The sequence below is a fragment of the Pantherophis guttatus genome, chromosome 2 (assembly GCF_059756535.1).
Source record: "Pantherophis guttatus breed Tessera chromosome 2, ASM5975653v1, whole genome shotgun sequence".
NCBI classification, from domain to species: Eukaryota; Metazoa; Chordata; class Lepidosauria; order Squamata; family Colubridae; genus Pantherophis; species Pantherophis guttatus.
In genome coordinates, this window is record NC_142064.1 from 48930991 (window position 1) to 48957603 (window position 26613).

At 37.5% G+C, this 26613-nt stretch overlaps 1 protein-coding gene and 1 pseudogene across 2 annotated transcripts in view; both read right to left on the minus strand.

Moving 5' to 3' along the window:
- Positions 1 to 26613, minus strand: part of EFNA5 (ephrin A5) — a 201407-nt gene that overhangs the window by 125975 nt on the left and 48819 nt on the right. The gene's annotated exons all lie outside the window — the stretch shown is intronic.
- On the minus strand, positions 17066 to 18206 carry LOC132711423 (dual specificity protein phosphatase 12-like; annotated as a pseudogene).

Here is a 26613-nt window from a genome sequence, read left to right on the forward strand (position 1 = left end):
ACACACATTATTTTTAAGTGAAATGATTTTGGGCTTATTTCTTAAATCATTGATTTTTCCCTGTTCATAAATAAGGAAAATAAAAAATATTTTTATTCTGCAAATATTTTTCTGTTTTTGGCAGTACCAATATATGGAGAATTGATTTTTATTTAAATTGTACAAATTAGAAACCTTGAAGTTTTCCTCCTTAGCTACTTACTTTGCAAAATTCAGACTTATCAGAAAGGAGGGGACAGTACTGTAAAAGAATCATCCAGCCAAGTTGGGTTCTTATCTTTTTCTGTAAGCTAGCATTTTATATATATATATACATTACTTTCTATTAAAGATTGAATTAAGACATTTAAAAATATTTATGGAGAGAGTTAAGTCCATTAAGAGATATATTTTCTATTTTGACACAAATCAGTTTTCAAGCATGAGAGAATTAAAACATTACTGCAATGATTTTTTTAAAAAAAATACAATAAATTGTCTTTATCTCCTCAGAATCTTAACTTTTCCCAATACTTTCTTTTTAAAAAAATATCACAGGAAAAAAGTAATGAGAGCCAACTACTTGTTTAACATGGCTTACCCAAGCTGTTTGTATATTTACAAGCTGCTTAGCTCTATCATTATATTAAAGTTTCCAAGAACCGAAACAGAAGAATATAACTTTTTCGAGAAACTGTACATACTTTGCTTTGTGGTGTACCCTCTTGATTTGGTTGGAATACAAACTTTGACATGACTGAAACTTGAGGTTAGAAACCAAAGCAGTTCTAACAGATTTTAGGACCAGATAAAAGTTACCAGAAGCCCCAAGACGAAAGAAAAAAATCTATACAAGACAAGTATCTTAAAAAGTCAAACATAACACTCATTTATTCCCCTTCTAAAATATTATCTGCAATTTCAGTAAAACTATAAAACCAAAGTATGGAACAATATATAAACCTAAGGCAAAGGAAGAGAATGCTGTCTTCAGCTTTAAATTAGGGAAAGTTAGGGGATAACGATTGTTTATGTGTGACTGCCAAGAAGCTGATATCCCTGAGTACACTAATACTTCCAAAACTTTTATAATCTCTCTACAGCAGATAGATTATTGTCTCATCCCCTTTTAAAGACTTCAAGGATGGGAATAGATGGCAGCCAATGTAATTGTCTTTGGACCCCTGCCACCAAGCTACTAGTTCTGCATCTCACTTCGCACTCATAGTAAACACACAATCTAAATTCCTATCACAATATTGTATCTGTAGTCAAAGATCTGAGTAAAGCAGCCTACTGCTGAGAATTTTAAAATTATTTTAAAAATTTAAAATTATTACTTTTCTTATATGTAACGGTCATTTACTTTCTTCTGCTACTATTTCTGTTTTGCTTTTAAAATTAAGCCTACATTATTGTGCTACTGCACTTAAACTGATCTCTTTGATTGGCAAGTTAACATTAGTCTGCAGGATATATGAAATCATGCATTTTATTACAGCCTAGATAATAAAGCATGGTCTAAAATATAAAATTGTATAAAATGTTATTTTAGCCCTTTAAACCCAAAAGTTAGAGATATTTTAGTTTTTGCTTTACCTTTGATCATTCATACTTGGCAAACAAAGCAAATCTATTTAAAGGCTGAAGCAATAATATATGTGTGCTAGCCACTAAACATTAAAAACAAATGAATACTACAGCACAAAAGGAATATTGTCACTTTCTTGTACCTTACAAAATTCCTTGTTTCTTTCTAACTCAAAGAATAGAGCAAATGAACTGCAATGTACCACGGGGAAATGCGGCGAAAGAGAAAAATAGAAAGAGTTGCTACAGTGGTCACAGCAAAGTATTCATGGATGATTTTTAGGAATTCACAAGTGCAAATGGATACAGAGAAGAAGAGGTTAATTATAAGTGACAGTGTATAATTTCTATTGAAGAGAATCCTGAGGCGTGTAAAAAGAGAGGTTACCCTGAAGTCTAATAAAACATTATGCTGGAATGCCTCTTTCTTATATAGGAAAGGAAGCTGCATTGTTTTATAGCTGGATAGGCAGCTGGCACTACAATTTGACCTCCAACCCTGACTCAGCAAGGAGCTCATTTATGACCTCACAAGAATCAATCAATTAAATGAGATCATTCAGGAGAAAATCTCACAGACTGTTTGTCTTCTATCCACAGCTCTCCTCTCATTCCCAGACACATGGTGGTATGCAGGTCTAGTTAAGCTGCACAATTTAGTTTCCTTCATAAACTCACCATTTTTCATGGGTATTTGATAGGTTCTTTCCCTCCAATTCAAAGCTTCTTTCAGAAGAATGTAAAAGGGTGTGAGCTCTCTATTCTTGCCTTAGATTTGATTAATTTGTGGTTTTTCATGTGCCTATTTCCATTCAGACAATGGAAATAGACTGGTTCAACTCCATCTACAAGCAATTTATGGCAGAGACATGGTATGTGAAAAGAAAAAGAGATTTCTAGAGTTGCTTTATCTTAAGAAGCAAGAAGTATTTTTTAAAAAATAAACATCTGGCTTAACACTAATAATGACTGATAAATTACAGCATTTGCAAAGATAATCAGAGTTATTATAGTTTGAAAGATGTATATAGTTTGAAAATATGTATATAGACTCTTTTATTTAGATGAAAAGAGATATCCTTTTAATCAAGGACACCGCTTCCCAGCATATCAAGTAATGAACAGAGAATGAACAAGTACTGACTGACTGACTGACTGTTTTTGTTTTTTTGTTTTTTTGAAAAATCTTAAACAGACTGTATCACATGCCAAGGAAATGTTTCACCCACCTGTAGTCAAAACAATCTGCATTTGCTCTACAATGATGTCAACAACAAAGGGATACAATATAAGATTGCAAGCTTTATCAATGTGCTTAATGAAAGTTTGTTACAAAGTTATATTCTCCAGTGTGATAGTGGGAGGGTCCAAGAATGGGTTCTATGATGTCCTTTCTGCCCAGAGACTGAGTGAAACTTTGAAGCCATACCCAGGTGCCTCTCTCTCTCTGGTTCCAGTTTCAACTCAGTCTTGCCCTAGAGAGATGTCTTTGGACAGTTGGGCCAGGATCAGGTTCTATCCTACGTTTTGGCTTCTTTAACTGTTGCAGCATTGTGAAGATAGCAAGAGCTCTTGCCCTGTGTTCCCGCCACCACAGCTGAGCTCCATGCGCTAAGTTGTGCTGGCCAATCCAGTTTTTATGGCAATGCCACTGACCTGAATCCCTTTGGACTGGGACCAGTGGGAACGTGCTGGCTAGCCCAGTTTGTCTGGCAAGGCCACCAACCCACAAGAGTGCTGGGATCACACTGTTCTTGCTGCTGCGGCTTTCGGAGCTGTGTGAGCTGGTTTTAAAAACCTGCCAAGCCGCTTCGTGTTGCTGAGCCGGGTTTTTGACAGCGCTGCTGAGGATGCAGCCAAAATGGACCCTTTACTTACTGTGATGTGTGCGCTGGCTTCTTAGGTGTTGTCAAAGCTGCCACCACCTTTCCTGTCAACAGAGCAGCCTGTCATCTTGCAAAGCCCTTAATTGTTTCTCAGGCTTCCCCGTCAGACCAGAGCTGTCAAAATGGCCGACAGCTCCACCGAAGACAAGAATGGAGCTAATGGTCACTCTCCTGCTTCTATAGGGCATGGCAGCAAGGGCTCTGCCAAAGCCATGTCAGCTTCTAAAACAGTAGCTGCTAGGATTAAATCTAAGACTCTCAGGTCCTCTAGAAATTCCAGCGGAGAGGAGAAGGACACTAAAAGGCGCTTAAAAGCCCTAGAAAAATGATTTTCAAGGGCTGCAAAGAAATATGGCAAACTGCCAGCTTCTCCCTTGATAGCTCCAAGCACTTCCCACTCTTTTCTGTCAGAGCCAGTAGCTCTACCACTAGATGCAGTTCTGCTGGAGAAACCACTAGAGGGAGCAGGAGAGTTTTCTCCTTCTAGTTCCATTCAGCTTGACAGCAAAGAAAAAAATTTGGATCCCTTTGCTTGTATAGCAACTAGAAGGCAGGAAAATTCTGACAGGTCAGTTCCTGTCGCTACATTTACTCTCACTTCAGCGGGGCTCCACCCAGTGGGCAGTCAGGGGCCTGATATATCTCAGGATATGAGATTTATAATTGCTCAAGCCATATCCCAAGCTATTGCTGCAGGCTTGCAGCAAGCCTACTGCCCTGACTCCTTTGTAAGAGAGAAGATGTAATGTGTTTGCATTCAGCCAGCAGACCTGACTATCAGGAACATCATTCCAACAGGCCTCCAGGGGGAAGTCAGGACTCCCTTTGGGTGATGATGGGCACAGAGATCTAGAGCTCTCAGAGGATGAGGATATGACACCAGATCCTCCGGTCTTTACTGGCTCTTCCCTCCAGCCCTTTTCAAGCATTTACTTCACAAGGCTAAGTCCACTACCAAACTGGGAACGCAGGCAACATCTTCAGAGGCGCCTCTAGACCCTGCGGAAGGTCTCTTTTATGAGCCTAAGTCAGCACAGGAAGACATCCCTACTCCAAAACTATTTTTGGACGTTATCCAAAAACAATGGGATCATCCTGGAGCCTGTCCCACCCCAACAGGCAATGACAGACGTTTTTACAATGCTGGTCTGGATTTGGCTGAACTTTTATAGCTGCCTGCAGTGGATGAGCCTGTGGCGAACCTCGCCTCTTCATCCTCGATTGTAGGTGAGGGTTTGGCCAACAACTTAAGAGCCAAGAACAAGAAAGGGGAACTTGTCCTCCGGAAGACCTACCAAGCTGCAGCATGGGCAGTGAAGGCAGCCATGGCCATATCCTTTTTTAAGCGCACTTCCTTGCCTGGCTCAGCCAGTTGCAAGCAAAGTTGCCAGCACAGGATGGGCACCCTCACAAATATCTAAACAAATTGGTGGCCGCCACCCAATTTTCCACAGACACAACCTTAAATGCAGCAACATTTGCCTCCCATGCTCTCTCCTCCTCTGTCACTTTGAGGAGATTGTTGTGGCTCTGCAATTGGCAAGCAGATGCCAGACCAAAGTGGGGACTGGCGTCTGCCCCTTACAAGGGAACTAAGCTGTTTGGGGAGGCCCTTGATCCAATATTGATTGAGAACAAGGATAGGAGAAAGGCATGTCCTGACGAGCAGACCACAGGCCTTTTCCCTATTACTGAAGACCAGCATTCTGGGCTCCTGAGATGGACAGCTCCACTCATCAATGTTTGGGGACACAGAGGTAGGATCCCCAACCAGAGAGGTCCAGCTTTCGTGACCATAGGCAGGGTTTTCAGTCCCGTTGGCCTTTCAAGGAGGAGGAGGCCATCCATTCTGTAGGCCTAAGTGACTCTCAGACCAACCCTCCCATTGGGGGCAGATTGGCTCTCTTTGCCCTCCAATGGGAGGAGACTACCACAGACAATTGGGTGCTCAATACGGTGAGGCTAGGCCTCTCTTTGGAGTTCCTCTCCACAACTCCGAATCACTTTGTACAGTGCCCTGTCTCTAACATTGAAAAACGGGGTCTAATGGAAAGGGCCATACAACACTTGTTGGACATTCACGCCATAGAGCTGATCCCACAGGACCGAAGGAGTCAGGGGTTTTATTCCATCCTGTTCACCATGCCAAAGTCTTCGGGGGGGTTGGGGATGGAGAGCTATTCTGGACCTAAAACGTCTGAACACCCACTTGGTCTACAGGAAATTTAAGATGTGCTTCCTGCAGTCCATCTTGGAGGGCATACGGATGGGCGACTTCCTGGCCTCAAAAGATCTCACGGAGGCCTACCTCCATGTGCAGATTCTGCCAGCACATTATCAGTTCCTGAGATTTCACTATGGAACAAGTCACTATCAGTATCGGGCCTTGCCCTTCGGGCTGCCTTCAGCCCCTTGGTGTTTTACCAAGATTCTTCCGGCACTGGCAGCTCACCTGAGATCCATCCCGGTCAGGCTCCAGTGCTATCTTGACAACATCCTCGTCCAGACCTTATGTCCATCATGAGTGGCAGAGGATGTTCGTACAATAGTTCAAGTATTACAAGCCCATGGCTTCTCCGTAAATTTCAAAAAGAGCCATCTGGCACCAACAACATGAATTTTGCATCTCGGAGCAGTGATCGACACCTCTCTGTGCGAGGTGTAACTGTCTCAAGAGTGAAGGGACAGCTTGACGGCCCTGGTGAATCAGGTGCGGGAGAGGCGCATGGTGACTGTGACCCTGCTATCTCAGCTGCTGGGGAAGATGGCTTCATGCATTTCCATTGTTCCCTGATCACAGCTGCATGCCCACCCACTGCAGTGGCTCCTGCTTCCCTTCCAGTGGTCCGGGAGAAGCAACATACGGGTCAGGATTCCGGTGTTATCATCAGTTCTTCGCTCACTTTGATGGTGGACGTCGCTGGCTCTGGCCAAGGGCTGTCTTTTCTGGGAGCCCAACAGGTTGGTGATTACATCAGATTCCAGCCTGGTCAGCTGGGCCACACACTTACTGACCCATATGGTGCAGGGGCATTAGACACTGGCAGAGCTTGCCAGCAACATAAATTGGCTGGAGCTCCGGGCAGCACATCTGGCCCTTCACCACTTTCAGAGTCTAGTCAGGGGGCATCATGTCCTGATTATGACCGACAATGTGGCAGTGAAAGCCCACATAAATCGACAAGAGGGCACCCACTCAAGGGCGCTCATGGACGAGGCGAATCATCTGGGGGCTTGGGCAGAGGCTCATCTCTTCTCCCTAAAGGCGGACCACACTGCCAAGTCCACAAATGTGCAGGCAGACTCCTTGATCAGGCACATGATCAACCATTCCAAATGGAGACTTCACCCAGACATCTTCCAGGAGATGTTCCAGAGATTCGGTCAGCCGATAATGGACCTGTTAGCCTCTCCGGCAAATGCCCAAATACCATGCTTCTTCACCAAATTCGCAACCCCAGGATTGAAAGGGACCAATGCCCTGCACTGCCCTTGGCCAAATGGCCTTCTGTATGCCTTTCCACCCCTTCCACTCATTCCCGCTGTCATCAGAAAAGTCCTAGTGGAAAGGGCAGCGGTCTTGCTGGTGGCCCTTCGCTGGCCCAGGCATCTGTGGTCCACAGACCTGGTGAGTCTCTCAGTGTTGCAGCCCTGGAGGATCCCTCAAGAGAAGATTTCCCTCAGCCAGGGGGTCCTGGTCCACCCGGTGCCTCAGTGGCTCCAGTTGACCGTCTGGCACTTGAGAGGAATCTCTTGAGGGAGGACAAATAATTCTGCAGGGTCATATAGACTATTCAGGCTTCCAAGAGGCCCTCAACTACCCAGATTTACAACGCCACCTGGAAGGCATTCGCCACTTGATACTTGACAAAGACCATTGACCCTATTGCAGCTTCTGTGCCACAGGTCCTAGACTTCCTCCAGGACCAGCTGGATAGAGGTCTCTTGCACAACACCATCCACAGGCAAGTGGCAGCCCTCTCCATGGTATTGACTGGTGGGGAGCAGGACCCCCTATCTCATCATCTGGTGATTTAACAATTCATCAGAGGGGTGGCTAACTTGCGTCTGCCCGTGGTCCATCGATATCCCACTTGGAATCTGTCTCTGGGGCTGCAGGCGTTTATGTCAGCACCTTTCGAGCCACTAAGGACTACTACTCTCCATTATATGACACTTAAAGTCATATTCCTATTGGCCATAACATCTGCCAAACGTATTTCGGACCTAGCAGCCCTGTCAGTCAGAGACGACCTCTGCATATTCCATTTAGACAGAGTGGTTCTCAGATTAGACACCTCTTTCATTCCGAAAATTAATACCTGGTTCCATCGGGCCCAGGCGATTGTCTTACCTAACTTTTGTCAAGGGCTTTCCCATGCTTTGGAAAGACAATGGCATACATTAGATGTTTGGAAGGCTCTACGTATCTACATCAGGAGGACAGCCAAATACAGGAAAACAGAGTCCTTCTTTGTATCCTTTCAGCCTTCTTCCATAGGCTCTAGAGTCACCCCATCGATTGTTGGCAGATGGTTAAGAGCCTGCACAGCCACAGCCTACCAATCTAAGGCTCTCCCTTTACCCAGACAGGTAACGGCACACTAAACTAGGAGTGCAGCCACTACGGCAGCTTGGGCTACCCAAGCCTCCATTGAGGAAATTTGCAGGACTACTTGGGCTTCCCCTTCACCATTTATTAGGCACTATAAATTAGACTCCTTTGCGTCGGCCAACGCAGCCTTCAGGAGAAGGGTCTTACAGAAGGTACATTCCACAGGGAGGGAACTCCAGCCCAGACATCTTCCTGCCCTTGAGATAGTAGGCTTTGGTAAATCCCATTCTTGGACCCTCCAATTATCAAACTAGTGAAGGGACGTTGGTCTTACCTGAGACGTTCCTTCTCTGTGGGATAGTGGGAGGGTCCAAATCCACCCTTACTGACTGGGCCAGGGTCAAGGGCAATTAATCCCATGTAGAGACTCTTTTCACAGCTGCGCCATCATTGAAACTGGAGCCAGAGAGAGAGGCACCTGGGTGTGCCTTCAAAGTTTCGCTCAGTGTCTGGGCAGAAAGGACATCATAGAACCCATTCTTGGACCCTCCCACTATCCCACAGAGAAGGAACATCTCAGGTAAGACCAACGTCCCTTCTCTCTTTTCATGGAAAGATTGTGGAACAATCAAAGTTATTATCTTTTATTTGCCGTACAGGATGTAGCCAGAGGTTGGAGGTTTTTTAAATCTTTATTAATAATAGTAACTATAAAATTATTTGTCCTATTACACTATTTGCCAACAGACTGGTGACTGGTTTCAGATGGGTGGCTATAAAAATTGTTGTTGTCAAGGACAGGTTCATAACTGGTCACAGATACCCTTGTTCTCTCTGTGTTGTTTCTTCTGCTATTCTAACAATATATTTTCTATTTCATTACCCATAACTTATTTCTGTTCTCTCTTACTTCATATGCACATATTGACCTATTCATCCATGCACCCTTGTAGGTTTTTTTTCCTAACAGTCCTAATAAATCATTTTGCAACTAACGTGCCATTTTTAAAAAGTTAATTTTATTATAGAAACATGATGCCTGATTATAGGTACAGCAGCATGAAATTCATGAAAGTTACACTATTATCAAATTTCCTATATAACAAACTAATGTACTTAGATAAGAAGATATAAATGAAATAAAGTCTGAAAACTATATTGATAGACTGGAAATGAGTGATTATATCGTTTTAGATCCCCTCTGCTTTATTAATGGGGGGGGAAGCAAACTCTACATGTCCCAACATTTTAAATACTTCGCAGGCTATATGGAAAAGGGGGTTTTGAATATAAAATTTCCTGATATTGTATCAAGTGATGGGATGATATGGGATAAGATATTGTGAGATGAGATCCAGAAGAACAGCCTTCTCTGCCTGAGGGCCCACATTTTGCAACATCCTACTCTCCAAGGTGAAATCTGCTCCACACTCCTATCTTTTCATAAGAGCTTGAGAATCTGGCTCTGCCAGTTGGCCTGTGGACCCAAAAGGGAGTCCCAAACAGGAGAACGCTACTAGATTGTTAGTAAATCCCATCTCCCCTCTCACTCCCTGCATCCCTACCTGCCCATCTTTTATTCTCATATATTGTCATGTATTCTCACTGTTTTCTTTTTCACTGTTTTGTTCTATTGTTCCATTATTTTATCATTGTTATGTTTACACCTCTTTTCAGTTCTCCATTTTTATTGCTGTAAGCTACTTAGAAAAGTCCCATGGCGAGATATGTGGAATAATAATAATAATAATAATAATAATAATAATAATAATAATACATTCACTGAGAACAGCATCCAATGGAACAGCATCCAAAAATTACAAAATAATATGGTAATGCAAATTTAACTGACAGCATGTACGACAGCAAATTTAGTTCTAATTCAATCCTCACTGCAAACACTGGAGATGTTTAAATTATTCATAATAACACTTCAATTGAAATAATTTATACTGGGTGAAAATACTGCCAACTATTGATAGATTGTATTTAAAACAATTAAGAATCCATTTCAATATTTCCTAAAATCTTGAAGAACTGCATATTACTTAGGTCATCAAACAAACAGAAAAAAAAAAAACAATTGCAACTCTTACTTAGGTTCATTTTTAAGAAAGATTACTCTCTAGAAAAAGTCTCATTGAACTTCCACAGCCTGCAGAGCTGCTCTACATCAGCAAGAGTGGGAAATTTTCCAGCCTTCAGATTGTGCATAATCTAACCAAAGGGCAGAGTACATTGGAATTTAATGGATCAGGCTTTCAAGCCAAAGCTCTTGCTGATAAACCATACTGTGATTACAAGCTCTGATCACATAACTGGTGAACTTTTATTCTGAAATTATCATGCTCTTTCTATATAGCAAACTCTTTTTTTCTTACATTGGTATCATTTTTAATAAAAACTGCTATACAAAACAGAAAAGGAGCTTTGTTGGTTTTGACTATTAAAAAAGAAGCCAATTATTAGCTAAACAAATAGAATATTTACTGTCCAATTTTCATAATCAAACTGCTAACACCTTTTATAACCTCACATCCATAGCAAGGACAGCATAATGTACTTTCATTAAGATATCTGAAACATCTTCCTATATACTGAACAAAAAATATTTTATTCTAATGAGTTGAAAGATGTAATTGTATGAAATGTAATTTCATAATATAATAAGGAGATAATTCCAACTGGTGACTTCTGGATCTCTGAAGAATTCTTCCTCTACTATGCTTCACATTTTTCTGGAACATGTACATGTTTCTATTACATTATATTCTATTCTATTGCAAGAAGTTGAAGTTAATATTTTGGAGACTAGCAGTGTTGCAAAGACAGCAGTCAAAATATTGCACAATTGCGCTGTTTGGCACATGGCCAAAACCATAGAAGAATATGGTTGTACATGGCTTCTTTACATATAGGATTGGCAATTGAAAATATTTTATTGACAGGAGTTTAATCTAGTCAAAAAGTTCATGGAAGTATATATTGATTACAGAAGGCTTCTTCTGTTTTCATAGTATTATCTATCTAGCTTTAGCTAGCAATGGCACCCCCTGCTGGCTCTTACTTTGAAATTTCTCATTTCATCTTTCCTCTAAATTCCTGACACTCCCTCCCCCCCCCAAAAAAAATCCAAAATATATTTCAGAGTTCTTTATAGTTTAAATGTATTTTAAACTGAAAAAGTTACCGGTTTGCAAATCTTCACTGATTTAAAATTTTATCTGTTGTGTATTACATAAGACAGTCCTCTCAATTACAAGTCTTAAGTATTTATTTTAACACATTATTAAATAGTTAAATGTGTATCTATTTTCTGGAACCCACTATATAAAATAAAAGAAATACAGATACATTCATGAGATATCAAGAACAAATTGAATTTCTAACAATGAAAAATATTAAAGCCGTAGGACATAGAAAAGATATTTCCCCCCCTAAAATTACATAGAGTTCCAACTAAGAGTAAAAGAACTCAAAGCAATAACCTGATTCTCTTGTCATTCATTGATATTAATAACAAAATTGATAGCAGATGCTAAAAGAACAATAACTTCTCCCATGGGATTCTATATTCCTTGAAATTCAAATTTAACATATAAAAAATTGCAAATAATCTTGAAATATAATTTCCATGAAAGAATCTGAGTGATCATTAATCACTGCTTTTGAGCATCCTAAAGGGAAGGGGAATCCTACCCTTCAAAATGTGCATAATAAGCACTTAAGTTTCATAAAATTAGTAAAAGTAGGTATTATCACTTCCATGGTAAATTAAATTTTTAAACTAAACTTGTTGTTTGGGATTACAAATTTAAAAAGTTTAAAGAACGATTTTTGTAGGCCTCAGTAGAGAAAAGCACAGCTTTCCTTGAGATCCTTAAAGAGATCAGTTGTCAGTTTCCACAGGAGCTGGGAAGAAGAACAACTGTTGTTTCATAAAATTACACTGATCTTACATAGCAAAAACCTCCTACCCCACTAAGACAGTCTCCTTTCAACACCACTGCTGTGGCATTTCAGGGGTCTGACAGAAAATCCTGTGTAACACAAGCAGCAAGATTATCTGAAAGCACATTCCCACCATCATCAATTGGAAACGGTTACTTAAGGAAAACTGCTGCTAATATGTTCCAGTCAGCTATGTCACTAGGATGACAAAAGCTCCAGTATAAAAAATATGCAACATTTAACCTGATGGTAATAGCTCTGATTATCTGTCAGAAGCATTCATCTATTTTTCTTGTTGTCTGATAAACCATCCCATTGTTTCCTGAGGAAACTCTCTGCATGTTAGTCACACTGATGCAAACAAGCCATTTGGCTTAAGCTATCTACGCTTCCTTAAAACATTGTCTGTTTCCAACCTACACGGCCATGTATTGAAAGTGAGAGGAACAAGACTGCAGAAGAAGTAGACATAAATGAGAACTGTTTTGCCTCGTTATTAAGTTAATTACCCACAATATTTTATAATGTCATGTAATCATTCAGACTATATAGCATTTCAACAATAGACACTTGATGATAAAAAATGATCTCAGGCACTATTGGGAGATAATGTATTAACGTTCTTCTTAAATTCTTCTTGGCACATGTAGAAACTTACGAAAAAGTTGCAATTTTGCTAGAAACTGAAGAATGGTTCCTAGTGATGTAAAATGTTCAATATAAACTGAAATACTCAGAGTTACTCATCCTAAATATCACTGTATTTAAACAGCTAATGAAAATTATAACTTTTAAGAAAGCATAGAATCCTAAACTGCTTTGCCTATGCTTACAAAGCTTTCTAGATGGATAAAGGGAAAGAGAGAGATAAACAGGAATTTAAAGATATTAATTTATTTCTTTATCACAATATTAATTCTGAAATGTTTATGCTATAGCTGTGGTGGCGAACCTATGCCACACATGTCAGAGGCCTCTCTGTGTGCATGCGCATAGCGGCCAGCTGCTCTTCTAGGTTCCAGCACGCGCATGTGTGCTGGACAGCTGGTCCGGTATGCATGCGCCCCAGCCAACTGCTTTCTTCAGGGTTCCGGCGCATGCATACCAGAACACAGAAGAGAGCAGCTGTCTGGCACACATGCGCGCAACGGAACCCGGAAGAGCAGGTGGCCGCCACGCACATGTGCACTGGCCAGCTGCTCTCTTCCTGGTGAGCTCCAGTTTCAGCACTCAGTGCCGAAAAGGTTAACCATCACTGCGCTATAGTATTGAACTATCTGGCATTAATTATCTATCAGTAAGTCAGCACAATTTACAAGCACTAAAATATGAACCAGCAACATCCTCTTTTAATCTCATTTCAATGGATTTTCATTGTCAATAAGTTAATTTTCTCTGTCATCATCATTAGCTTGTCTACAAACGAAGAGAGTTAAGCAGACAAGATAAAAATATCACATTAATTCAATAGGGATGGTTAATATTCTGTGATGCTCTGTTTTAGCATTGGAATCATTCTTATTTAATGCTGGCAACCCTCTACTACTGTACTTTGCAGTGCAAATATTACATATCTCATAGACAGTTTCTTGCATGGAGACCTAAAACTTCAGGTTAATTAGCTACTAGAGTCACTTGAAAAAAAATCCAATATAATGCTACTTCAAGTCAACATTTTTTAAGAAAACAAGAGGGACTATTTAAAACAGGCGCCAATATATTATCAGAATTCATTTTTGCCGGCAACACAAAATAAGGCTGATAAATGAAAACCACCTTCTCTGGGTTTAAGCTAATACACCATTAATATGAAAAGAATTTGACAGTTTACATAAGGGATGTGACCTGGTGCCAACAACCTCTGGCTTCTCCATTTTCCAGATGGAGAGAGATTAGTCTAAAGCCTTTATTCACATAAGAAGATTTCCCCCCCCTGGAAAAACTATAAAAGAAAATTCTGTTCCAAACTTCAAGTCTCCTTCACAAACGTCTACTCAATTCAGGTCCTTTAACTAATGCCTATTAAAAGAAGCCCTTGGGCCTGAAGCTACTGGGGAAAAAAGACTAATGCAAACTCCACTTTAATGCTTGCCTTTAAAAGATCTATTGACAAAACCAATGGGGAGAATTTGGACAAATGTTAACTTAAGAAAAAAAGGTTGGTGAGTTTCAATCATGGATGTGAACGCCTGCTTGAGTTTGATCTTGACAGGCTTAAGGCAGGAAAAGTTAATCCTACTTGCATATTAAAAATACGTTAATTTTAAATTCAGCGTGTATCTTTTTCCCACTTTGATTTATAAGCATCGCTGAAAAAGACTGAAGTACTTTCCTGTTTAAAATGGTACAGAGTACCATGGTACAGCACAAGATACTGTCTCTTCTTTTGAAATAATACTGAAAACTGTCCACTGACAAAGCATGACACAATTTCTTGTTAACCCTTAAAGAAAGCAAAAATGGGAAATTCAGTATTTCAGTGCTTTGTTAAGGGAATACAGTAACAGTTAACCGAAGCAGAAATTTCCCTATTTTGTTTTTATCTTAGACACATAGAAACCATAACTGTTAATCACACAACACAAACATTTAAAATATTTTCCATTACACTGGCACCATTAAAAAGTTATCTTACAGGGAACAATTTATTTTGACTGGCATCAAAGCAGAACCACATCATCTTTATTGTCATAATCTCTCCCCAAGGGGAGAAAAATCTTGTTCATGAACTTATGCTACTTCAAATATAACAAAAGATCAGAGAAACATCTACTGCTTGTCTTTCCATAGTTAAAAAGACAAATATAAAGGAACCCTATATTTCAACACTTCAGAGATGTGAATAGTTTTGCTCTTCTGTTCTGATCTAAAGATACCTGCTAGGCTTAGAGCAAAACTGTGAACATTTGTCACCTCCATTTCTGAGTTGGAGACAAGATTTCTTCTAGCTTTGAAGTTTAACTGACGAAATTCCAGACTTCAGCCAAGTTGAGGACTGAGGAGAGGAGAAGGTGGCTCTCTCAACTTTAATTCCAGAATCGGAATAAACTTAAACTCATATTGATCATCATAGTCTGGCTTCTTCTATAATTATGAGAAGAGGCAAACAAGATTTTATAATTCAGTACAAGACTTATAAAGGATTTTATTCTAATAGCATTATAATGCATTATATTAGCATTCCTACAGAGATAAACAGCAATTTCTCTCTTTTAGTTTTTAAATATATATTTTATTATAGATTTTAGCATAGGTAAAAACTGAACACAATTATCTTTCCATTTATAAATCTATAAAGGAAAATTAAGAACTGGAAAACAGAAAAAGTGCAGAAGTACAGATGGGAAAAGATATAAAGGAATTACTTCCAAACTTCTTTACAGCAGTTACACACAAATTAATTATCCTTCCTTACTCTTTAAGATTACATTACATTAGAGATTTCCAGACTTTTATAAAAATGCAATTTCTCCTTCTACTGAAGACTTCAAGTATCTTATATGATAACAAATCACGCATTTTCAAATATGGTTTTGCAAAATACGTTCCCTATTGATTTGGCCCTTTGTGACACAGCCATAGGCTTTGTGACTGTATAAATCTATTGTAATCTGAAAGTAAATTTATCCATAAAATATACATTTGGCATGTTCATTATGAGACCATCTCAAAGGACTAAGAAATACTTTGAATCTTATTAGAATGAAACTCAGATGTTTTATTATATTTACTTTACACTAAGAACAGAACAATTGTAAAATTAATCTTATTTTTAGTAAACTCCATGGTTATGAACAATGGTAATTTTTTAGTCCTAGGTTTATAAATGGAAAGATAAGCATACTCAAAATCCCCACACAAAAGTATTCTAATATAACAACTTTTCAATTATGTAATAAGTTTAGAAAAATGCTTACAGAAAGAAATCTTATATTGCATCACATCAGAACAATTCTCTTTAATTACTAGTGCATTTCTTTTGTCAAATAATCACTTTTGCTTTTAAGAATGAAAACATTCAGATTTATTCAAAAATTAACCTATTGTTCTGCCAAACATCTGCCAGTAACTCAGAGATTTGTAATTTGAAAATTATGATCTTCAAAAATATATTGCTTTATACAAGCGTTAGCTTCCTGTTTAATGATTTAGCTAATCAGCAATGCTGCCTTACTCAATTTCATCCCTATATGGATCCTTTTCTCCTTTCATTAGCAATTTGTGTTCATTGAACATATTCAGTCCCATTACACTGTTTGGGGATAGTTTATTTTTTCCCTCCTAAAATTTGCCTAGTCCTGAAACTTTAACATCTCTCTTCTTGTTTCCATGGCCCTATTTGTCTTAAACCTAATTAAAGAAACTAGCTTGCAACTTTGCCTCCAAATTGTAATATAGCTTTACTGAGCTACGTATAGTCTTAATTCTTCTTACCTGTAAGTCTCCTGCTGATCAATATAAGTAAAAGTTCCAATTAATACTTCAGTCATTACTGAATTCAGCCCTTATAATAGTTCTGCTACTTGCAGAAGATAGTGTCATATCTCAGCATGGCTTGGTGATATACTGTAAATGATAGGAAATTGAACATACACACCCCAGGACATATCTATCACGATTACTGAAAATCTCAGCTGTGTAAAGATCTTAAGAAGAGTCTTAATAACATTACTAGACCAAGGCCACTATCTTCATTGAACAAACACAAAGTCTTTACAGGTGTACATCATACGCCTATGATGACAAGCTTAGTGAAGGTTTTTGTCATAAGCTCTAATGTATTAGTATTTACCTGAGTAAAAAGGAATTTTGGAATGACCATCAAAAAGAAAATGTGTCATTTGTAATAAAATTAAAAAATAATGGTACACTTTTTTAAAAAAATATTTTTATTGGGAAAATGCAGTTCACATATACAATGCAGAGTTGTTCAGAAGGAAGCGCCTCTAGACATATTTGTAGCTACAGTAATCTTGGTTGGTAGCAGTCATGTTGTGCAAATGTAGCCTGGTGTGACCACAAACTTTAGTGTTCAGTTTAAGAAATTAAAACTATTTCAAGAAATGTTCTATTGTGATGTGCAAGTATATTTGGTCTACTATTATTGTAAAGTCAAGAGAAAAATACTGTACAAGGCCACTGATATTTAAAGCATTGATTAAATTGTGTCTCTTTATGCCAGGTATATGCAGCTGTCCTAATACAACCAAGTTCACTTTTTCACATTCTTTGGCTCCACAATGGGCAATCTTTTTACTTCATCAACACGATTCTTGTGAATCTGGAAGGCTGGAGTCACCCAATGACCACAGGAATACTGCTCACCATGCCAGTGAAAAGAACCCAACTTTGATGTACATTTTGGGCACAGGAGCTTCATGAAACAACCTTTATATTCATTCCTTTTACTTCAACAATCTTGAACTTTCATTCATTCAAAAATTGTTGTAGGATTTGTTCTCTCTTCAATTTTTCTTTTTCCATTCCAAAGGTTTCTTCAAAACTTTAGCAAACCTCTGTCCTTCCAACACTCCTAATAGTGCTGCCTCCATCCATTGCACTGGCTCAATAAAGTAAGAAGTACAGTTTGATTGACCTGCATGGCCTAAAGGTCCAGGTTCTGAAACTTTTTTGTGAGCAAAGGCTGCAGGTCCTTTGCCTTCATCATGGGGTAAAATGCTTGAACTCGGAACAGCAAATGCCTGCATTTCCTGCACCTGTAAAGAATGTCATGATTTGGGATTTGATGTACTGTGTTTGGATTAATTGCGAAGACATGACCAGGCAAACCTTCTGTCATTACAGTTCTCTGTAATGTTTTTCAAACGATACTGCTTATAAATAGTACTGCTAACATCAACCTTACAACCCATTTTTTCATAGAGTTGCAGTTGCCACTCAAAGCCTTCATTCATCTTAGCATCAGGTTTGATGGCTTGAACAAAGGCATAGGCCTCTTGAAAAGTAAGATGATTAGTTTTCATTAAATAGGCAGTCACAATAGCAACATGACTAACTCCAGCATGACAGCACTTCCTCCGCCTCCAGGACTTGGCTAAGAAAAGCCATGCACTCATCCAGGCGACTCAGCACATCGCTTTGCGGCCGGTCCAGCGCCTGAATAGGGTGCTCTTGAAGGCCACAAGTGCAGCGGCTCCGGGAGGCTCCGAGTCCACGTGCAGCAGCACCGTGATGGCTGGCTTTTCGGAACCGTCTGCCCAAAGGTGCATATTTTTGAAGTATTCTTTTAAACTATTCTTTTAAAAGAAATTGCAGTGATAGCAATTCACAAAATTAAGACAAATCTTCTACCAAGTGCTGATAGCTCATTATAAAAATTAATAGCTACACCACCTAATATTAAAATACTTCTACCTTCTGACTTGTTTGGACCATTATTAAGGGAACAGAATATGATTTCAATAGCAAAATTGGGGTTCTGGAAGGAAAGATTTTCACTGTTCCTTAAACATACAGAATGAAAGAAATGTATGATAAAGTGTTAGACATTCATATACGTTTAGTTTATATTTACCATTCTAATTAATAAACATTAAATAACATAAGCAATGCCTTCAATATAATGTCAGATAAAGCAATATTACGTACTGTTCACTATGTAAAACTTCATGACAGAAAGAACAGCAGCACCTTCTTATAAACTAGAGAAAACCTATTTATTACAGGTTATTTCTTATTTTCATGTATATTGTTATACTTACCAGGTTGGTTCAAAATTACCAGGTTGGTTTAAAATATGATATTAATTCAACATGAAATAATGAGTAGCACAGTTATTCCCTTTATTTCAAGAGAGTTTAGAGCAGGTATCTCCAAACTTGGCAACTTTAAGACTTGTGGACTTTAACTCCCAGAGTTCCATGCTGGCTGAGAATGACTGAGAATCTCCATAGACACAAGTCTTAAAGTTGCAAAATTTGGAGACCCCTGGTTTAGAGGACAAAAAACAGTCCACTCCTGGAGAGATATGGAATGGGTAGCTCCCAGACAGGGATGACACCACTTTGGATGATGCAACCTGATCCATATATGCTTTAGCTGGTTATTCTTTCTCACCTCCAGTGTTTTCAATGGATGGAATCTCAAATGGGGAAAAAATCTGTTGACTTTGAATATTAAGTGGCATAATTCCATTACACTACTTCAACCTTATACAGAAGAAAACAGTGAAAAGGGGGGGAAAATTAGTCTCACTTAACAGCAAAATAAAAATTCCATCAAATTGAAATTCATATAAAATGAAAAATCAGAGGAAATAGCAATTATGTAAAGCTACAAGTTTGAGGACCAGGAAGCCTATTTGAAAAATATTCCAAATATGTACTAACACTCCAAATATTCCACCTATGTACTAGATGGATGGATTTGTGTTCAATTAACAATCTCTCTTTTGTTTAAACATTGCTAAAACTATTTCTATAGTTTCTGAAAATTAGTCACTAGTACATTTGGTGATTCATATTTTGTGCAAATTGCCTATGCTTCCCTCCCCCTCACTGCTAGATTATTCAAACCAAAATTTTAAATGCTTTTCTAATGAAATGTGCAATGACCTACAATTAAAAGCATAACTAAACAAGTTAGCATACAAGAAATCTCCTCAACATTCCAAAAAGACTTCCAGATTGACGATTACACTGATTTTTAGTTGTATTTCAGCATTTTGTTTATTCATTATTCAGCTTCTAAAATGTTTCATCTTTACAACAAAAAATGGCTTATCGGATACATGAAATGTTAACTTCTTTCTGCAAATATTTATAACACTAAAGACAAAAAAATGCAGTAATTAGCAATGTAGTATTTTTATTCAGATCCAATACACAGTGAATCAGTCCATTAACTTATAAGTGTGTTCTTATTTATTTTCACCACAGTGATTTCAATTATTTTTAGCGGTATGATTGTGAAGAAATGCAATCCCAATTAAGTGTCCAATATTATCTATTATTAGTTAAGATGGACTATAAGGTCACTGTGTTGTTTTATTGGCTCTTTGTGACAATACACTATCTTCATCAAACTTTCATTCACTGTCATATTATGAATTATTAGTATTTTCTGTATACTTTTAAGTTCCAAACAGAAAAACAACAAATTGCTACTTTACTATTTTACTTCACAAGCATTGCTTACAAGTCAGGATTTAAGAATAAGTCATATTATAGAATTCAGACAGGGAAAAGTCATATCTGTGTGGTCTGAATTCTCTAGAAAGGTAATATACTCTATGAACAGATATATTACAAGCATGAAAATAAATATGAAAAAGTTTAAGAGTTAAGCCTGAAAAGATTTGACAAAGAGAAATCTATAGAAATATCTTCATCAATTTATACTCCCATCATCCTACACTTAATTATTATGAATAATATATTTGCCTGTTCTACTAACATTTTTCAGTTTTATTATTGAACTAAAGCATCTTGCAACCAATATAAAAAACTGTCAGGAAAACCTTACTTTTTACTTATTATTACTTATGACCTGCCAATACAATTAAATGGTCATGAATGGACCAATAGCACAATCAAAAGCTTAACTAAACAAATGCTTAAAGTAGCATTTAGCATCATAAGGAGCATATGATTGTTGAGTTTATTTGGCCTGACATTTCATTAATTATAAATTCCTAGGAGAATGTATATGTACTTACCAAAAAGTAAATAAAAGCATTAGTGGGAAAGAGTATACATATAGGTATTTCATCAATTCTTTTAAAAGTATCAGAGATATTTTTGTTCGATATTCAGCAAGATTTCATATTGTTAGCATGAAAGCCATTTTAGGACTATTTATAACAGTTCAATTAAATTAATCCATAAATGTTTGCTTGATCATTAAAGTACATGACTTTACTATTAAAGTGATGAGATTTTATTAGGGTTTAACTATTATGTTTTTTCTATAGTTTATTACAGAGCAGTAAATCCTTGTCTTAGAAATTTTGGAAAAAAGGAGCAAGAAGCTACAAATTCATTAGTATTTTATACTCATATTTATAACCTGCATAATTAGCAACAATATGACTTTTGCTGTCTGAATTCTATAACGTGAATAACTTTCTCAAATTATTTTGCAATGATCAATTTCTACTTCCTCTAGTATCAGATTAGTTCTATTCATTCTTCAAACTTTCAGACAGACAGGACCTGAGGAGTTTTATACTTTGAAGCAACATATTTTTTGTTTAAAAAGAGGAGACAACTGCACATATGTTCAAACTTCCAGAGGAGTATGAAAATAACCAGTGACTAGGTGGCTCAGTGACTAAGACACTGAGCTTGTCAATCAGTTCAGCGGTTCAAATCCCTAGTAAAGGTCTCCTGCATGAGCAGGGGGTTGGACTAGATGACCTCCAAGTCCCTTCCAACTCTGTTACTGTTAAATCATCTTGAAGAAATATAGCTAAATAAATACAGCTTAGTCTTAAAAGAGGATGGGACTAGTAAGAAACTCAAGATTGCATGGCATTGATTCTTTGTCATAAGAGGAAAGAGAGATTATCGTATTTTTCCATGTATAAGACGCTTTTTCTTTAAAATATTTACTTGAAAATTGAAGTGGAGGCCGAGGAGAAGGCCACACATGTAGGATGAGCCTCTATCTTATATTCAGCTCTATCATTGCTCTCCATTATAGTTGTTTCCTGTATCACATTGCCAGTCTATTGTTCCTGTGATGCATTTCCTGATCTTGTTGTATTACTCACTCTAACAAGATGGCTGAATAGTGATGGCTTATAGTTTGCTTACTACAAGAAACTACATGAAACATGGACATTTCTTATACATGGGGGCATCTTATACACGGAAAAATACAGTATTTCAGGTGTCCAACATTCTATTACACTCTATAATAGGGATCCCCAACCCACGAGCCACAGCAGCCCATTTGGAACCGGGCTACACAAGCGGCAGGCAAGTGTACAAAGCTCCATTTGCCAAAGCAGCATGTGCGTGAAACCATTCCCTTCCCACCATCACCCCATCACTGATGGTCCACAGATCCAGAAAGGTTGGGAACCATTGCTCTACATCAATAGAATAGGTCTAGTAGTCCTTGGGAAGTGCAACTGAAATGTAGAAATAAGACATGATGATGATGATGATCATGATGATCATGATGATCATGATGGGGCTCTCCACATCTTCTGAACTTGTACTACTTCTTTCAGTTTTTCTATGCTCTGCTTGGTGTCAACTTTGATGGTTTCCAGCCACCATGTTCTTTGAAAGCCTGGTTTCCTTTTATAGCTAAGTCTAAGTCTTCCAAGCACCACAGACAGAAAGTCAGTATGAAATAAGATTCATACTTTCACGTGCAAATATTGGCTGAATACACTTACACTTGTGACAATATCATCAAGGTATTGGCTAGCTAATCCAAAAGTGGCCAGATTCTCAGTAGAAAAGATAACTGTCTCAGCTGACCCCAAAGAATCAATTGTGAAGCTATACTTGCAAAATCTATGAGTTTCTAACAACTTTTAGTTCATACTCTTGCCAAGATGTTTAACAGGATGATGTTCAAAAATTTCACTGAGATATATTTTCATTCAATTTTAAGTCTGATTTCAGTGCTAAAGCCATCTTCATCATCCTGATGCTAAAGAAAGGACAGGCAAGATAGAATTTTATTTTCTTTAATTACATTTTTTTACTCTGTATCTATTGGTACATGGAATAGAACTTTTAGATTCATATAAAGACTATCTGACCTTCATGCCTTTAATTTCCATTAAGGTATTGAAAAGGGTTGTACAGAGATTTGAAAGTGTCATCAATATAACACCTCCATATACTTTTTCTTTACAGCTGATTGAGGTTAGGAAGCAGTGAACTGTTAAATTGGTGTCTGGACAAATTATGGGTTAGATAAGGGTTAATTAACTTAATCTCACTGCTGATAAGGATTGGCTGATATTGATGAGCGATCCATGGTGAATGACAGTATTCAGTTTGTTGTGGACAGAAGTTGCACCTCTTTAAAGAATAAAGATAATTGGATATTCAAGTGCCTCTGAAGCATAGATGTCTCCTAGCAGTTACATATGGTACACACCAATTCTGATTACTTCTGAACTATCATGACATAGTATCTTTTGTTTAGATTATTGCAATGCTTGGAAGGTGAGACTTTCATTGAAGGATGTTTAATGAAAAGACTGCACTTAGATCAAAATCACTATACAAATGCTAATTAGGACCAGAAGATGGGAACAGTTAAAATACAAGAAACTTACATTTCTGAGGAACCAACATCAGATTTTAGAACCTTGGGTATGAAAGAAAATAAAGTAAAAGTCTGTACCTTCGAGAATTATCTGGCTAGTCTAGCAATCACAAAGCAGAAAAAAGAGACTTAAATAGTCAAGAAGAGGTGGAATTTGGCAGCAAAGAGAAAGAGGTGAGAAGGTGCATATATATTCTAATACTGACCATTAGCTAGAAAGAAAAATAACCCAATTTTATATAACTTTGTTTAGTATCTTTTATTTTATTTACCACATTAAACAAGAAAAAACTCTCAACAGCATTCTGCTTTATAAAGTTTACTGCTGAATAAATCATGTTTCAGCATTTTTCTATTTTACAAAAAAAAAAAAACATATTTCTCTTTATCTTTACTAAATTAGCAATGCAATCTGTTCATTTTATTCAGAAATAAATACCAGTAAGTTCAGTGGGCTCTGTCCCAGATAAATTGGCATATGAACACAAAATAAATAATTCAATGCAAGTTCTAAAGTTATGTGCAAAGCATAAGTAACTGAGCTAAGAAGAAATTCTAATATAAATTATTTAATAACTAGCCCACAATCTGTCCATCTACAAATCTCATTTTAGAAATATATTCTAGTTGTGTTATTTTCGAAAGTTTTGAAAACTAAACAGATAATAATCTAAGACCCACTAAGTTTGAGTAATTCTGTCAAATTTGATTTAACTCCTATTTTCCCATTTTACTCCATTTTATTTATACATCTATTATGTTATATTTCAACTGTTTACTGCTTTTTTGTCTACTGTTCTCTAAAATGTGAATTTCCTTTTTCAAATTGTAGATTATATGATAATATTCAGCATTATCACTACTGATTAAATCCATTCTCCTTTGTAAATAAGAATTTTAGTATATTCAGGTAGTCCTCGACCTATGACAAAAGTGGGTACAAGAATCCCAAATTAAGTGAAATATCACATGATCATTTCACTTAATGACCATAATCCTAGCACTCCCAGTTGTAATAGTTAAGTGATCTCATGGGTCTTTAACAAGCAGAGTCCCAGGTAAGGAACAAGGAGTGGCGGGGGGGGGGACGAAGATGAGTGTAGGAGTGCTGCAGTTTGAGTTGGAGAAGGTATGAGGTGGCAGAGATGCTGCATTGCTATGCAAAACAACAGCCAGTGAGCAGTGACCTTTCCTGGGCCTTGATAGTTTTGCTTACACTGGTGAGCCAGATGGGTGGTTAGGCTTCCCTGGTTGTGGTAACTTTGCTTGCACTGGTGGACTGGGGGAGGTGGGATCAGGAGAGAAATAGGCAAATGTAGGGAGTTGAAGTGCTTGTGCAGTCTTAAACATGGACAGGCTGCCAAGCACTCGAATTTTTAGCATGTGACTATGGGGATGCTGCAATAGCCAAAATTTCAAGCACAGGTCATAAGTCCATTAAACATCATCATAATTTTGAACAGTCACTGAACAAATGGTCATAAGTGGAGAACCACCCGTAATGGCCATGAAAATGGAATTCCAATCTCCTTTAAAATAGGACCTGTGTGTCTAATAATCAATATGGTTCGTACAAGTGAATAGCACGGCAAAATCAGTCACAGTTAATAGTGATAGAAAGAAGAAGTCAAGGATGAATGTGACTAGACTAAAAGGCATAAGAAGTACCACAGTTATTGCACAAAATTCTCTCTATACAGGAGTGATTTTTCCAAATATGATCAATCAAATGCAAAAGTTCTACTAGTATACAAGGACTTCAATTCTTAATTAAAACACAATATTGTATACAAAAATTGATATAGTAGGACAGAACATTTCTCCTCCCAAAGTTAAGTATATTTGCTTCACAAGCAAATCCAAAATATTTTCTGAGTGTATGTTTCATGAAAGTAGCTCAGAGCATTAGTTGTTCAAACTAATACTCTAAAACAAACAATACAATGGGACACATTGATGAATGAATGAATCCTAGGATTAAACTGAGGTTGCTCAAAAGAAATTAGGTCCTGTAATTCTGCAAAATGCATTGATCTTTTTATACTCTGGCATGACTACACAAGCTGTGCTAACATATTACCTATTTTAATGTTTTTGTGCTATCTGTGCTCAAGGCCCATATTTCACTTCAACAATTAAGAGCTTGATCTCTTTCCAAGACAGATTTTTTCTTAAACATAAACATAACTAAATGCCATTTTGAGAAGTACAATGTAGGATTCTTGACATGCCTGCAAGGAAAATATGGGGAATAAGTCCATGTGAGCAAATTTACAATACAGTGTCAAATGTCAAAATCCTTTATCACTATTAAGTATCATCTTTACTGCAAAATACATTTTTAAAATTACCATAACAACACTTACATCACACACTCAAATTAGAGTGTCAATTATATTTAAGCACAATTGGTTTACACATGTGAAAATACCACATAAAATACAGAAGACCACACACACACAATTTACTTCGTTGTGGTTCTTCTTCATCCTTCCACCATATGGACAGCCACATTTGACCTGTTCCACTTATCACAGCCAAAAAGCTACTAAATGTCATCTCTTATTTTATGATTTATCTAAAGATTAAGTAGAAAATCTATGAAATAAAGTAGGAAAGATGATAGAAATATTTCAACAAATAATTTAGAATAAAGATTTTCTGAGTATTTGCCAAAGGTAAGCACTTTAAAATTCAACTGATGAATGAATGAATTGAAATATATTTCACTGAAATCTGATAAGCCTAATTAATCTACTAATGAATCATTGTCATCTCATGACTACTTTCAGAATAAGCAGGTAAGCCGTTCCAAAAATTATGAGTAGTAAGGCGACGTTGTTTTCAATACTATCAGTTCCAATTCATTTCTTTCCAGAATTATAGGTAGCCCCTGATGTTATCACAATTTATTATATAACATGAACAAGGAAATGTTTTTAGAAGCCCTAAAATCTTTCATTTGTTTTGATTTGAAAATGTAAATGAGCAAAACATTTAATTGTTGAATCAAAAACCTGATAATTAAGGTATCAAAATGCTCAATTTAAATATTTGATTCCAAAGTTACTTGTTGATTTAATTCACATTTCTGAATCAAACATCTAAAGTTACTTCAAGCAAAATGCTGAACAGGATTCCTCTGAATTTGTTGACAGTTTTATGTGAGGAGTCTATACTAAACTATACTCATGTAGCAAGTATAGTTTCTAAAGATTCAAAATCCAAACCCTATCAGCCCACATCAGTTATATAAACAGGGGTGCTATTCAGCAGGTTCTGGAGAACTGGTAACGGAAATTTTGAGTAGTTTGGAAAACCGGCAAATACCTCTGGCTGGTCCCAGAGTGGGGTGGGAATGGAGATTTTGCAGTATCCTTCCCCTGCCACATCTAC